This window comes from Panthera leo, chromosome A3, assembly GCF_018350215.1.
Source record: "Panthera leo isolate Ple1 chromosome A3, P.leo_Ple1_pat1.1, whole genome shotgun sequence".
In the NCBI taxonomy this organism is placed as follows: Eukaryota; Metazoa; Chordata; class Mammalia; order Carnivora; family Felidae; genus Panthera; species Panthera leo.
The window spans coordinates 122,257,241-122,273,464 of NC_056681.1; positions in this window are offsets into that span (position 1 = coordinate 122,257,241).

Genomic DNA, 16,224 nt, shown 5'->3' on the forward strand with positions numbered 1-16,224 from the left:
TGCTGATTCATATTGCTTCGTTCTGGAAATTTGAAAAGGGCAATCAGATGTTACACTGCATGATTTTTCATCTCCATGCTCTCACAGAGGGCTGCAATGAGGGCATTGAGTGAGGTGACCTCCAGGATTAGCCCTCCCTGGGTCTCTCTCCCTAGCATCCTCCCTTGCTGAATTTTTAGCCCTTGCAGCTGAAACTTTGCTTTTCACTCATCCTCAGGGTGATTCTGGCATGACAAGACTTGGAGTAGAGGAAGCACACTTCGCAATTAATTATGATCTGGGACCTCTTAATGACGCAGCTTGTCAGATGGCAGCAGTGATGTGAATGGAGACTTGAAGCACCACTTGTGGGGTGATAAGCTCCATTCAGCTCTTGGCTGTCTCTTGGTTGCCATGGCAACATCCTTGCTTTAGGGCTCTGTGTCTATGTGAGGGGTTGCAGGGACGAATTTGTGGCAGCCTTTGGGAGTCAGTCCTGAGGCTGAAGGACCATTCTCCTAACCCCCAAGAGACAGCGGTTTCTCTGCTATATCGGTAAAAAGGGAGAATGCGACGTTGCCATTTTGAAGCTGTTAGTTTGTGTGGTTCAAAGGCATAGTTGAATGCTAGGTTGAAAGGAGCTGGAAAGTAGAAGAGAAGAACAGGGGTTCTCAGCTGCTCAGGCCTGGCATTAGTGGCAGTGAGGAGTGAGTTCCGGCTTCAGACAGTAAATAACTTGGGAAGCTTTGATGCACTGAGGTGTCATCTGGAAGGCTGGGTGATGGAGCAGAGCTGGCTTTCTAACTCATGTTTGCCCTGTACTGGTGGTTTTCCGGATGGGTCCTGTCTCTTGCTTGCTTTCATACATTTATATGAACTCCTTCTTTTCCCAGTCCATAGGAATCCCCGCTGCATTTCAGCTCTAGTGCAGGGCCATGTTTACTGAGCTGGTATTTTTTGTTTAGCATTATTGAAGTACAATTGACAATTAAACTTATTTATATTTAAGGTGTACAGCTTGAGGTCTTGATACATATACACATTGTGAGATGAAGTCTGTGGGGAGGCCTGCAAGGCATGTTGAGGGTGAACACTTTGCCTGGGTAATGGGGTGGCCTCTGCATCATGCTCCCCCTCATTGTGACCTCTCTCTTAACACAGGATGTCTGTACTTTAAAATATTTAGAGGACAGTTTATTTATCCAATCCCTGTTAGGGAGAGAATAATAAGAGTTCGGAAAAATATTTTAAGTATTTCTAAATGGGAAGTGGCATTCAATAAGGAAGGGCACAATTAGTGAAAAATGGTGTTGAAACAGGTTTCTGAGGACAGTGATGACTGCTCCTTGGAGGACATTTGTTTCACTCTATGCAGTGAGATAAGGAGGGAATGCAGGTCAGGATGTGGACAGAGATGAATCGCTCCATGTACTGCAAGGAGCAGAATTAGAAATTCAGGGACATTCCAGAATGGAGGCAAGAATCGGATAGTAATCTAGAAGCTAGAAACAGAGATATGTGATAGGTTATAATCCTGCCCAATGCTTCCTTAAGATTAGTCCTGTGTTCTCTTATGAATTAATCTTTGGCATGATACCTGGTGTACTTTTCATAAGCCAGGATAGCAATAATGACACCTTCTAAGTCTATAATGTGAAGTAGTTTCCTCCATTATCTCACTTATACTAGCAGGTCAAGATGGTTTTGCCTGCTTTCTAGATGAGGACACGTCCGGCATGTTTATTAGATAAAAACACCTAATTTCAACAAGTGTTATTTCCAAGTGTAAAAATCCATTTGTGTGGACATTCTCAGACATAAAAATTATATTAAATTTATGTATGATTTATTTTTTCAGCAACATATATTCCTTTTTAAAAGAATAAAAGTGAGTGCCTAGACCTAAGGCAGCACAGGCACGGGCAAATTCAGGTTATAGGGTTATTGTATCATAGAAGCCAAGGGTCACCTTCCACTCAAGGATTAGCTTCAAGTCTAGTGTGGAATTTACTGGGGTATCTCTGCTCTTTTCAGCTGCACTTAAACACTGTGAATCCTGCCTTCTTGTTCACTGTCAGCCCTCCCCTGGAATCCTTATTCTGGTCTCTTCAAGTCTCAAGTATTTTCTTGTCTTATAATTAGGAGAAGATGATATATAGTTCCTGCTCTTGGGAATAAGATTCTCAATCTCATAGATTAATTTGCTACTCTTTTCAGAGTACATATTGCTTTCTAGAAAAGGGATTTGGGGAAATTATACTGGAGTCATCTTGCTGCTGACAGAATGAGTCAAATTTTAGAAGACTGCCCTGCTTTTGGTGACTGGCTGTTAGAGCACCCACAAAGCTTGCCGTAAGCATCGCCATTAGGTTTTACACATCATTTTAGAACAGTCTTGCTTGCTGGAATTTTCTAGTTACAGATAGTAATTTTATCTTTGGGTTCTCCAATTAGGTTATAGATGGGGGGGGGTCTCATAATATTTCTCAAAAACCATAAAAATTCAAATACTTTCAGAGTCTCTTATGAAGAGGGCAAGGTATAGTGAAAACAATGAGGACTATGGAAAATATGCAATAAATTTATATATAAGTACATATTATGCATATAAACACACACACACACACATATATATATATATATATATATATATATATATATATATATATATATATATGAGAGAAACACTGTACCTTCCAAACTAACAAATCTATAGTCATAAAGAGTCCAAAGATCTTTAATCTAAAAACCTCTGAATATTACTTGGACTATAAATTACTCTGAAGTTGAAAAAGAAAAAAAAATTGATTCTTTAGTCTGCAATGAATCTTATAGATTGATGCTCACTATATTCTTTTGAAGTCTCCTTAGCCCACTGAGACCCTGGTGAGAACCTTGAACACACACTATTCAGAGCCAGGGATCAGAAATGGGCATTACAGGAAGACATATTTCTGTCTCTGAGCCTCTGGTCACCAAGAAGGAGATGTGGCTTTGGACAATGACACTGATGACTCAAGGTCAGAGTAGAATCAATGCCTTAACCAGTTATTCAGTATGGTAAAAATTCAGAATTTAGAACAGATTATTAAGAGAATGGCTTGGAGTAAAATATGTTTGTGTCTGAAGATTGTCTTACTGAGTTTGTGTTAAATATGCTGATTGTACATGTCATTTTGAGCCATTGGATTTCTCTTTTTCACATTTAGATTCATACCTTCAATAGGGTATATTACAGCTTCAACCCAACTGCTATCAGATTCTACATTGGGAATTTGGTTGAGATAAGAGGTTATCAAGTAAACAATTAGAATCATGAGGGAGTAGAGAAGGTGTTCTTCTAGTGGTGTTGCTTCAGGGGATATGTTTGTTAGCACTTGGCTTTGTTGAAATGTGCACAATATATTTGGGAGATCTTGAGAGGCTTTTTAAAGTTTAATTGCTGCAAATCTCTTGTTATCATGCTTTCCTGTGAGATTTACACAGCCCTAAATGCTTTCCAGTATGAAAATTATTCTTTCCTATATTGTTTTGCCTGAAAAAGTAGAGTGTGATGAGCTATAGGAAAGAACAGCCTTCATTCTGTAGAGTCAGTATGAGAGTGTGTGTTAGTTTGCTACAACTGCCATAACAGCATACCACTGACTGGGGATCATAAAAAAGAAACTATTATTTTCACAGCTCTGGAGGCTCGAAGTTCAAGTTCAAAGCTTTGGCAGCCATGGTCTTTTCTGAGACCTCTCTCCTTGGCTTGCAGATGGCTGACTTCTCCCTGTGTCTCACATGGTCTTTCTCTCTTTTGAGATATCCCTGGTATCTCTTTCCATGTCCCAATTTCCTTTTCTTGTAATGACATTAGACAGTTGGATTAGGGGCCAACTAAAGGCTTTGTTTTAAGGTGATCACCTGTTTCAAGGTCTCATATCCGAATACATTCACTTTCTGAGGTCCTTCCATTTAGGGCTTCAACAAAGGAATTTTCAGGAGATGCAGTTCAGCCCATAAAAAACATAAGTGCTTTTAGGGTTGGACCAAATGGTGCGTAAGGCCCCTTTTTAGACATATAATTGTAGGATTCTCTAATTCTAGAACTTGCTTTACCTTTGACTTTTGAAAAATCAGACCTTGATAGAAAGCTAGTTTTCTATCTCTTTTTCATGCACTGTGGTGGCCAAATAGCACCAGCTTCCCGCAAAGAATCAAATTCAGACATGCCCTCCTATTTTATGACCAAAATGTCTCCCCACTCTCAACATCATCCCCATTCACAACCTGCTCTAGTTATTTTCTTAAGCATAAAAACTATCAATAGTGACAATACAAATACAAGTTACTAAGGAGAGAGGAGCGGCTGCTAAATACAATTTCCTTTAAGGGAACTGCACCTGTTGACACATCCTCATGAGAAATGATGCCTCCAGAGCAGAAGCAGAATAGAGATTTAAGAGAAAAATTCTAGGGTAAAATTCTACTGACTTGACTTCTAGATTTTCTGCTTCTATGGATGGTGGAGCCATTAGCAGAGATCACTAGTAAAGGAGTGATGTTATTTTAAGTTATCTAAAGGCATTTGTGCATGCACACACACACACACACACACACACGTACACACACATATGTATAGTTCCCTACTGACACATTTTCAACTGTGCCAACTAAGCAGAACTTCTGCATTCTTTCAAAGAATCCTAGTCACAGAGCTTGACTTCTTGAATGGTTAACAGAAGCATAGCCCCAGGCTAAGGTGCCTAAGAGCATTTCTGTTTTAAATGGAAAATGGATAAATGCAAGAACTGGACCATATGTAAACACATGACATTTATATCTTAGACAAAATGATCTCTGTCAAGAAAAAGAATCCTATAGCAAAGAATCCAGCATATAGAATTAAATAGTATATGAATTAAATCAAAAGACTACCAATTGTGCAATGTTTTAGTTCTTTTGTACAATTCCTTTTTATCAAAAGGATAATGCTCACTACTCCTCAGTAACTAATTAACAATAAATAATGTGTGGAAAAGGTTGAGAAATAAAACATTCATAGTGAGCATTTCATTATGTGATTAAAGATCTTTAGATGCATTAACTGCCTTACTAATGAATGCATTGTTAATTACTTGTTAGTATTTTATCCAGGCACATTACTTAGAACACTGCTGACTTTTGTGAGGAGATATGTTGGCAGTAAAAAGTGGAAATATTGGGCTACTTCTAGAGAAACAGCAAACCTATGAAGTTCCCCTTCTAAGATTATATCAATATTCCTTTCTGAATTATTAAGCAAAAACCATCAATGTAAATTGACTTTTGATATTTAGACTCACTAAAAGCAGAAAATGTGTTGATCCTCTGAGGCTAAAAGGATGAATTTCTGCATGTGTGCATTACACTTTACTGCTAAACTTACTTTAACCGTATTCTTCATTCTGTAAGATGGAGTTCAAAGGTTGATGATACTAGGTTTCAATATTGCCAGATCCACAATTGGACCATTTAGGGATAGTATAAGCTTAACCGTAGAATAACCCATCTCATCCAACATGTATAGAACATTTCTGTTTCATTCAAGAGTCTGAGAAATTGTCTTTGTTGAGACATGGTGAAGTAGATAACTATAACAGATGCCTAACCAACCTCCATGTAACCAACTCATCAGAATATTTAGTTCAGCACTCCATTTGTAAACATACTGAGCAGTGTCCAGGCACTCTTATCTTGTGGCCCACAGGCTCTGCACCCCTGTTCTTGTGCCTATCTGCTCTCACCACTGGTGCTAAGCTTATCATGAGTCAGTAAATGTGCTTATGTAAGTTGCCCTTGCCATTGTAATTGCATAACTCAATTAAATATTATATGTCAATGGACCATGAGTGAAAAGAAAAAAAAATGTTTCAGATTGTTTTTCTGAGAAGGTGAGGTGCTAAAAAAATTTGTTGTGAAATTAGGTGTGGTTAGATAATTGTAAAGGTAGAGGACATTTTGTAAAATCCTAGAATTCTGGGCTCAGATCAGCTCTCTAGAGACTTTGCATTCTTACCCTTACTTAAAGACACCCCCAAAAATGGAATAGTAGACCATGTGTCATAAATGTGACTTTTGTTAAGAAAACTGTGAAACTCTAATCAAAGGATGTGAACATGAAGAAAAAACCTTGGCCCTACATCATAAGCATAGCTGATGAATGTACACTTACATATCTTAAGAGAAAACAAGACATTTAGGCAGTAAACATGTTTTTTTCTTAAGCAATGAATGTGTTTTTTAATGATTCTCTGCTTTACAGAATTTTTTTCTGATTAATTGGTCAGTTACTGACTCTGCACTACATAGAAGAACTTTGATTGCTTATGAGGAATGAAAAAGCAGTGTACATTACATTTAAAATATAACCTAACTTTAAAAAAATATACTTGCAAGCATGTATGTATATCTGTAGAAAAAGTTAGGCAATAATATTAATATTTAATGTTGGGGGTATGTTTATGCTAGTCTTTTATTTTCTTTGTTATATTTTTCTATATTAAATTTTCCCATAATTCATTCCCATTATTTTTATAATGAGATGATAAAATGCTAAGTGATTTTTAAAAATATTTTATTTTAATCTATTTTAATTTACTTATTTTGAGAGGAAGAGGGGTAGAGAGCAAGCAGGGAAATGGCAGAGAGAGAAGGAGACAAAGAATCTTAACCAGGATCCACATGGGCAGCACAGAGCCCAATGCAGGGCTTGATCTCAGGAACCGTGAGGTCATGACCTGAGCTGAAACCAATAGTCAGACACTTAACTGACTCAGCACCCATGTGCCTCAAGATTTAACTTTTTAAATAATCTCTGCATCCAACGAGGAGTTTGAGCTCACAACCCCAAGATCAAGTGTCACATACTCTGCCAACTGAGGCAGCCAGGTGCCCCAACCACTAAATGCTTCCTAATGCACTATGTTTTTGGTCCTTTGTCCCTATCCTCATATCTCCACCAGAGGCATACGCCATTCCTGAGAGTAAGGCGGATTTGGGCTGCGTCTTGAATGATGTAAAGGGGTTTAACTGCTAAAAGACCCTTTTTAACGTGTATTCATTCACATGAGCTCTTCTTGGTCCAAGGAACAATTTAGAACCAGTCTGTGTGTATTCTAGAGGTATAGTGTTTCCTTTCCTGTGTTTAGCCCAAATAACCATGGTTTGGCTGAGTAATTGTAGTTGTAGAGAATGGAAGAATTTTGAATCTCAGCAACATTTACAAACATTTCAAATTGGTGGTAGAGTTTACATACATCTCCTTGCACCCATGTTCTGAAACAAAATTGACTTTAGTTGAACATGTACTTTGAAACTGCATTTGTGGAGTTTTTGTTTGTTTGTTTGTTTGTTTGTTCAGTCATTGTTGAATGAATAGGGAAAGAAGTGTCTTGTTTGTTTATGTCAGGAAGATGAGGTAAACACCTACCACTAAAGCTGAAAACTCAGAGGAAAGAAGACAAAACTCTAGAAAGGCTTTAAAAGGAGGTAACACAGAGGCTTTGTTACCTTGGCCTCGTGACTCTTGTTGCATAAAGCACACAAGGAACCAGAGCCTCAAAGACAGCACACAAGGCATCTAAAACTCTGCCCAGAGCATTCTAAGTTTTGCCAGTCACTGATAAGTGACAGATGGATGTGTGTTTATTTTCAGTATGTCTTGTCTGATTATGTTTACATCTGAATTTATTATTTTGGTTAGATAAAATTTAGTTTAATTTTAATTGTGCTCTGATGTGCTGGCATTTTTCTTTTGTAGGGCACTAATAATTTTTTTTTTTCTATGATACAATATCATCATGTCTTTGCATCAGATTTGGACAGATCGGAGGAAACAAGAAGAGTGAGTTTAGGGGTCTAGGCTACCCCACAGTCATTCAGTCTGTGCTCCTTGGGTATGCTAACACTGCCCCTGGGGCTTCTCATCACCTTTGTGTGGGCTGCAGTCTGCCCCATCTATAGTTGAGTATGAGAATAAAAGTGGTACTTAACTGAAGTGAGCATATAGGTATACATAATTTACAAATGTTCCCTTGCATGGTCTTCACCATTGAGAAAAAATTGAGGCTCTGTTGAGTTTAAAGTCAATTGTCTGATGGTCACAATCACATGGCTGAGATGGGTGATAGCCAGAGTTTGAATTTAGTCCAGCTGTGAAGGTTCTAAGAGACTAGTTCCACATTTGAGGGGTTGCTACACCTGTCTGGACCTGTCCCTTCGTACATAGCTCCATTGTTCACACAGGGAGCAGAGAGCACAGAAAAGTCAACCATACACATCAATCCTCAACTTGGGATTTCACTCTGCATCTGTTCTACTTCTTGGGTCTTTGTCTCTACATATTAGCTCTTCTTGTTTACATTGAACTATGAAAAACATTGTCTGGTAGTATTTTTTTTTCTTTTAAAAAAATAACAAGGTATAATTTACATATAATGTCTATATTTTAGCTGTATAGTTAAGTGAACTTTGACAAATATATATAACAATTCAACTACTATCCTAATCTAACATGTAAAACATTTCCCTTTTTCCAAATATTCCTTCATGCCACTTTGTAGTCAATTGCCACACTCCCGTCTCTAACTTTCGCTCTGATGTCTAGCACCATGAAATGATTTTGCCTAGTATAAATTTCATTTGGACCAGAATTGTACAGTGTATAATTTTTGTCTGATCTATTTGACTCAATAAAATGTCTATAAGGTTCAATATGTTTCATGTCTCATTTTTATTGCCCAGTAATTTTCCACTGTCCAAATATATCTCAATTTGTTTCTCCATTTTCCTATCAATGGACATTTACTTTTTGTACTTTGGGGCTGGTATGCATAAAGTTGCCATGAACATTCACATAGCAGTCTTTCTGTGGACATGTTACTTTATTTCTCTTGGGTGAATACCTGGGGATGAAATTAAGTCATGGGGAAGGTATGCTGTAATATTTATAAGAAACTGTGTGCTGTTTTCCAACATAATGGTACCATTTTACATTCCCACAAGCAACACATGAAGATTTCACATCTTTGCCAGTATTTAGTATTAGACATTGTTTTCAATTGTAGATGTTCTAGTTGGGTGTGAAGAGGCATCTCATTGTGGTTTTAATTAACATTTCCCTGATGTCTTATGATGCCCAGGCAATTTTCATGTGTGTTATGGCCATTAGTATATATTTTTGTTGGTGTTAAAATGTCTGTTCAAGTCTTATCCTAATCTAAATGGAAAAATAAGTTGTTATTATTGAGTTTTTAGAGTTCTTTACATATTTGGGATTCAAATCCTTTGTCATGTATATGTACTGTGATTATTTTCACCCAGTTTGTAGTTTGTGTTTACTTTTTTTTTTTAATTTATTTTTGAGGTGGGGGGGAGTAAGGAATTGGCAGAGAGACAGAGAATACCAAGCAGGCTCCACGCTGTCAGTGCAGAGCCCAACGTGGGGCTGGAACCCACAAACTGTGAGATCATGACCTGAGCCAAAATCAATGTCAGTTGCTTAACCAGCAGAACCACCCAGGAACCCTTGTAGTGACTTTTAAGTACCCTTTTTTCTCTTTATTGCATTCTCCGCACCATTGTGCTGCCTACACAGTGAGCATTCTTAACTCACACAACTCCTTTCTCCCCTGAATGCTCCCCTGAATAATGCACTGGGGTGTGCTAGTAACACCTAAGAGAGAGGTCCTTGTTCCAGGGAGCATCTTGCAGCCACAGAGTCATGTGCCCTCCTCTTGCACCTCTTTGCTCTCCTCACCAGGCATCTGACATGGTCCTAAAATCAAATGTGGCTTAAATATTTCAGGTCCCCGCTTCTTTCTCCCTTTCCCTTTACCTTCCAAATGCTAATAATCAAATGGATGGAATCTTGAAGATTTTGTGATAATCTGATTTTTTAATAACTACTTCTGCCAATCTGGTGACTAATACCACTACTAGAACGCACAACACATTTTGGTTCATTTATGCTGTGCACCTGTACTAAGGGGGGATGGAGCCATGGAATTCAGGGACAGTAACTTCAAACACAGGGAGCAATTGGTTGGGCGACTAATATCAGATTTGGCTATATTTTTCAAGGTGGAATGAATGGCGCTATAAGTAAAAATTGCATTTTTCGCAGGAGGTTGAGAATTTTTTTGGATGCCTGAAGAAAATGAAATTGTCAGTTTGAAGTGAATATAAACAGTTTGAAGTTGAATGATCTATGCAGCTTTCACCAATAGCAAATAGCTTCTGGTGGAGGATATGTTACAATGTAAAATGTAGGATATATTGTCATTTTTATTACAATATAGAAGCAATGGCAAACACTCTGGTGTGCTCGAAGCTGTTTCAATCTATCCTAGGGACTGCTGGGTTTCTTTGCTCCATGTCCCCTCTGCTTAAATCCACAGGTAAATAGAATCAGTTCCCACTTGGGCATCAAGACTTACAAGACTAGTCTTAGTGATGGGGCAAGAATTCAGAGCTCATGGAATCCCCAGAGGGACCCAGGTCACATGGACTAGGTATTGGATGTCAGAGTAGAAAGGCTAAATAAGTTTAGTGTCTTTTTAGGTTCTAGCCTTATTGGAGTTCAATGGGTACAGAATATATAACGATTTCAGCAGAGTTTCTCTATGACCTATCAAACTGAACTGGAAAAAGTAGAGAATTTCCAAAATTCTTGTAGGAATCCCTGAATTCAGTAGAGATGATGATGGATCCCTAATTCACAAAACATACTGCATGGAATTCAAACCTCTTGAGCCAAGGGTATCACAGTCCCTTCTATGTGTGAGTTAATGAATCTATAGCACATGGAGAGACAAAGAAAACATAGGAATCCCTTTCTAAAAGATGCATAGTTGAACATATTCCACTTGTTTAAGATTGGACTACTTCTCAGCTTAAGAAATTATAAGGCATTGTGATGCTATGAAAGTAAAAATTATTTTTTTGTTAGTTCTGATTGTCATAATTCATATACACAAAGGCTAGAGCTTCATGCAGCAAGCAGTGCTGGATCGTGGCAACACTAGAAGTACAAACTTTCAGCTTTCACCTGAACCTGGAGTATTAATGCTTGTGTTTACAGTGGACTTACATCTGCATGAAGAATGGCCTTATTTCAGCGATCCTGACATCTACAGCTGCAGTTGGGCTGCATCTATTATATATCCTACATTTCTTTCTTGACTGATGCCTTCAATCCTTTTGTCACTGAGACAGAAGAATGTCACATTAACCTTCTGTTTCACTATGATAACTGTGTTTTGTTCAGAATTCAGCACAGTTAGGTAAAACCAATAGTCTATCCACAGGCTTGTTGGGGGGTCATTAGTAGATTTGGCTGCCATAATTATTGAATGATCCATCATCCTGAAAGGCTTATCCTCATGGTTCTCCTTTTATGTAAATCCTCAGCAACAAGGTATGTTTTTCTTGAATTGTAGAAACCAGTCTTGTGCCAGTAGCTCCCCTGTCACCCTCTATGGAGAAGGCACATTCCAAATGTGGTGCCGTGCTTTGGAAATGAGAGCCAGAAAGTGGTGTCTGGGCTTCTGTGCCACAAAAGAAAAAACAAATCAGAAAAGCAGGTGAAGGCAGAGATCTCCCGCCCTAGGTACATAGGATGCTTAGTAAATAGCCATGGATCATGGGAACTAGTATATGTCACCTTGATAGACAGAACCTTGCTGATAACCTGCTTACCTGACCCACCTCCCAGAAATCTATCTATGGAGAAACCCATGGGAGTTGGTCCTCTGGGCTCTCGTAGCCAGAAGGCAAGCTAAAAAGAATCTGTGGTTTCTTCAGGATAGATCTAACAGTTATTTAAACCAAAAATTCACAGACAGGAAGGGGGAGGATTAAAATATTTTAACAGAAGGTAAAATGCATTGCCTGAGTTCACAGTGTAGAATCTCAGACCTTCAGAAGTTTTAAAATAAATGTCCTTGGGTTTAGACTTAGTGTGCCTTCTCAAAGAAGAAGTTAATTATGTCTCTAAGAATAAAGATTTATCTCATCAGAAACACTGGAATGTTCCTCACAACTTGTAGTTGATTTTTTTCAGTTATAATGGGAAGGAAATGTTTTTGTAATCTTTTACTTAAAGCACATATTTTTAATAATTAAGATTTCTTGAATTAAAAAATATGTATATTATTATTTTTTATTTCACTAACCCAGAGTGTCAAAAGTACTGAATCATAATTATGGATGCCAGTGTGTGAAAGCTTGTTGAATATAATCAGCTTGCTCAGATGTGGGGTGGGAAAGGTAAATCCACAGGGCAGGGCTGGCCTGGCAAGGGGGCCTGGGGCTGATGCCACTGGATGCAGTGAGAAATGTCCCGCTCTGTAAGAGGTATACTCCTAAGAAGGTGAGCAGGGAAAACAAGGGAAGGTATGAGAGAAGGAAAACTCTCTAGAGCTGGTCTGGAACTAACCAGATCACACTTTGCTTCTCTGTCTCCTGAACGTACCAGGCTAATCCTGATTTTCCCCTTCCATTTAGTTCAACAAGTGTGTGTGTGTGTGTGCGTGTGTGTGTGTGCGCGCGTGCACACACACACTCCAGAATCTATGCTAGGTGCTTGGGATACAAATATCAATTAAACACGATATTTTTTTTGTTCTCATGTTGCTCAGAGCATTTGAGGATTATAAACATATTAGCTAAATATTCTCACTTTTATTTTTCCTGAGGTATTATTTAATTTTTAAATTTGTTATCTTTTCTTTGCATAGGCAACAGATGCTTACGGGAGAAAATTTTGTAAAAATCAGAAAAAATATTCTTGTTGTTTGCATTTTGATTACAAGGTTGCTGTACCTTTTATAGGAGGAATGTGTTGATACATATTTTGGTGGTAGTTTTCTCTTTACTTCTCCCTTAATGAGAGATCTGTACAATTTTGTTGTTCTAAGTCTGGAGAGAAATAAGCCTCTGTTTCAAGTGAGGCTTTCTTTCTCAAAGATTGCTGTGGAGACTTCCAAGTTATAGCCCACAGGCAAATTATAAATACCCCACTAATTACTGAGTGGACTGCAGAATCAAATAGGGATTATACAGAGAATAATCTGCATTATGCAAGATGTGGTCAGGAGGACAGAAGTCACTCTACATATTTCAAGCAGGAAGGATTTAATATAGGAAATCAGTTACTTATAAAATTTTGAGAGAAGGTTGGGGAAGCCATGAACCAACGTTAGTTTAAGCAGTTGGCTTTGTGGCAATCAAGACATGTAAGACTTACAGGGATTTCCACACATGATCTCAAAGACCCACAGCTCTGGAGGGGGTGATTCATAGGAGCAGATGCAGAACGCTCTGTGAACTTCACTTTTGCCTTCTGCCCTCTCACCTACTTGGGGGATGAGAATAATGGCTTTTCTTTTCTGTGTTTTCCAGTTTTGTCTAGGTGAGTTTCATTAATAGACTCTAAATTTGAACCTGTAAATATGAGAAAGGTATTCAAGACCTTTCTTGTAAGGTTTAGGTGTGTGTGTGGGGGGGGGGGGCTGGGGCAGATGCTGAATACAACAGACATACAATAGAAATATAAACAATAAAGTTAACAGGTACTAAACTTCACCTTGTTCACATGTAGGATTTTACATGTGTTCTCATGGGAATTATGTGAAAGGGTCACTAATATTATCCTTGTTTTACAGGTCAGATTTACTGAATCTTATAAATATTTAGGAAATTTATGAAAGCCTCTCCTCACCCCCCTTGTAGCAGAGTTGGCATGCATATCTGGGTCAACTTTATTCCCAAGCATGGATTCTATGTAAAATTGTATCTGGCTTCCACCATTTGATCAACTAATGGCACAGAGAGATATTTACTCATGAATAATTAGATGCATTCTATAGTTATCCTCTTGCCATAAAGCCAAAATCAAAAATGACAACTCAGAGAGTTCATCAGTTTCCCAGATCTTCACACCTGCCCCTTTCATCTAGGCATTTTTATTCCCTCAAAACTTCATCTGTGCTTTGGTTAGTAGAAATTCCCCCAGGGCTTTGGCATTTTTCAAGTTTCTAGTGCTGTTTCCACTTGGTAACACTTGGGTGTATGTTTTCATAAATGTTATATCAGGGCCACAATGAGAGGCGTTCACAGATCTTTTCAAAAAATATATGTCCATTAATAGAGTTAGGAAGGAACACACAATGTATATCTTTCTATTGTGCTAACAGTCTTTAAAAAGTAGATCACATATCCTGCTGTTTTTATTCAAATCACATGGTCACTATAAACATGGATAGTAGAAAGAAGATACTTAGCTATGAGGGAGCTAGGTATTAGCACTGGACCAGATGCTGCCCACCTAACTAAAGTTTCTGGGCTTTGTTCTTCAAAAGGTGAAACTATCCTTTCATACTTGAGATTGTAATTAAAGAACAAATAGAATAAAATAATTGTAAGAGAAGAATTATGTACAGTTATTAAAGCTTTAAGAATTATAGTTTTTATCACCTTCATTCACATTTTATCCCTTTAACCAACCTAAAAAGTAGATAGAACACAGAGTATATCCTTATTTACAAATGAAGAATCTTTAGTTCAAAAGGATTAAGAGTGACATAATGTGTTCAGTTAGCACTTGACTAAATTGATCTCCCATGAAGTTGGCAGTGTGCTCTAATGAAGCCCGTTGCAACCCCTGCTCTCAGGTGTTTAACTTGAGGACACATAACTGATACAGATGATTTGTGAAATGCCAATTATATACAGAATATGGTGTGGCAGGCTAGATATGCAGAGTGTCCAAATGAGTTGTGCAAACATCCAGTGCTGAACACGCTTGGAAAAGGGACAGAAGCATACATAAAAGCATTGTCAAGAAAGTTCTCTTGAGACTCTGGGCAGTGGATAGGAAGTGAATAAACGAGACATTGGCCAGAAACCTGTCAGGGGTATGTTACTAAGGCAGGAAAAAAGAACTTCCCCTAAATCTCTGCTATACTCTAGAAATCATGCTAATCATGGCATACATCATTTTTCCATTTAAAACCCATCAAAGTCCCATGAATTAGATAAAATTGTCCCTTTTAACCCCCACGTCCCCCTCCCCCCCCCCCACACACAGGGAAATCAAGGATATGAAATTGAAGTTAACTATTCCAAAATTACACAATTTTTGGGTGGTGAGGACAAGATTTGAATACAGTTTCCCTGACTTTGAAGTCCAGACTTGGGACTTTGTCCTGCACCAAACTAGCAAAGCAATTACTATGCTTTATCATTTCAGGTTCCCACCCATTTCTTCAGCAAATGTCCAGGAAGCTCTTCGTATGTTCAAAAGGAGAATCTTTCCTTTCAGAATCTTGAGTGAGTGAGAAGCTGGGTAGTGATGTTCACTCTCCGTGTCAATGACCAGGTATGTTGCCAGTATGCTAATATTCCATTTGAGGAATCTCCTGTTTTAACACAATCTTCATAGGATTTAGGGGATTTCCACCAAGACTAAGACTCTTTTTTACTTAGAGGCACATTATACAACACACCAAAATCACTATAACCTCCTGCTCCCCTACAAAATCAAAGGCATTTTTTGCACACTTTATAATGGGAACGTGCTTTTTTCCCTTTCAGGTCTAGAGTCCCAAATCACAGGGCAGTGGTGGTTGAAATGACTTGGACATGAATTTAAGGTATAAAGTACCATCTGTTTTAAGCAGTTAGGATAAAGATAATGTGAGAGACAGTTTCCAAGATAGATGGTTATTGGAAAACAACATTTGGTTGAGGAATTGCTAAAACAGCACAGTCGGGTCATTTCCAGTCCATCCAGTGTTCTGTGACAGAAGGAGAACAAAATGGTGTGACAACAGAAGTGGTGCCACTTTCCTGCCCGTGGTTTAGCTCTGGAGATTGGTGTGTTGTATTACATCAAGAGAGCACATCACAAGGCATTCACAGGCTTACTCTGTGAGTCATCATCAAACAAGACCCAGCACTGGTCAGAAATGCAGCCATCTGCCTTCTGATGCCCTGAGCCCCTAGCCCCCAATGGCACGAAATCAGTTTCTAAGGTGTTGGTACTGGACTTCAGTTATGGAGCTTCTACATTTTATTAGACAGTGTCCCCAAACGTCTTTGGCAGACAATCAAATAATGGAAGGTACCCAGTGTCGTAATTCGGATCTGAGCCATGTTAACCTCCCATCCCTCTGTATTTGTGCATTCTCCTTTCAGCCATTTTTACTGTTGCCTTTTTCA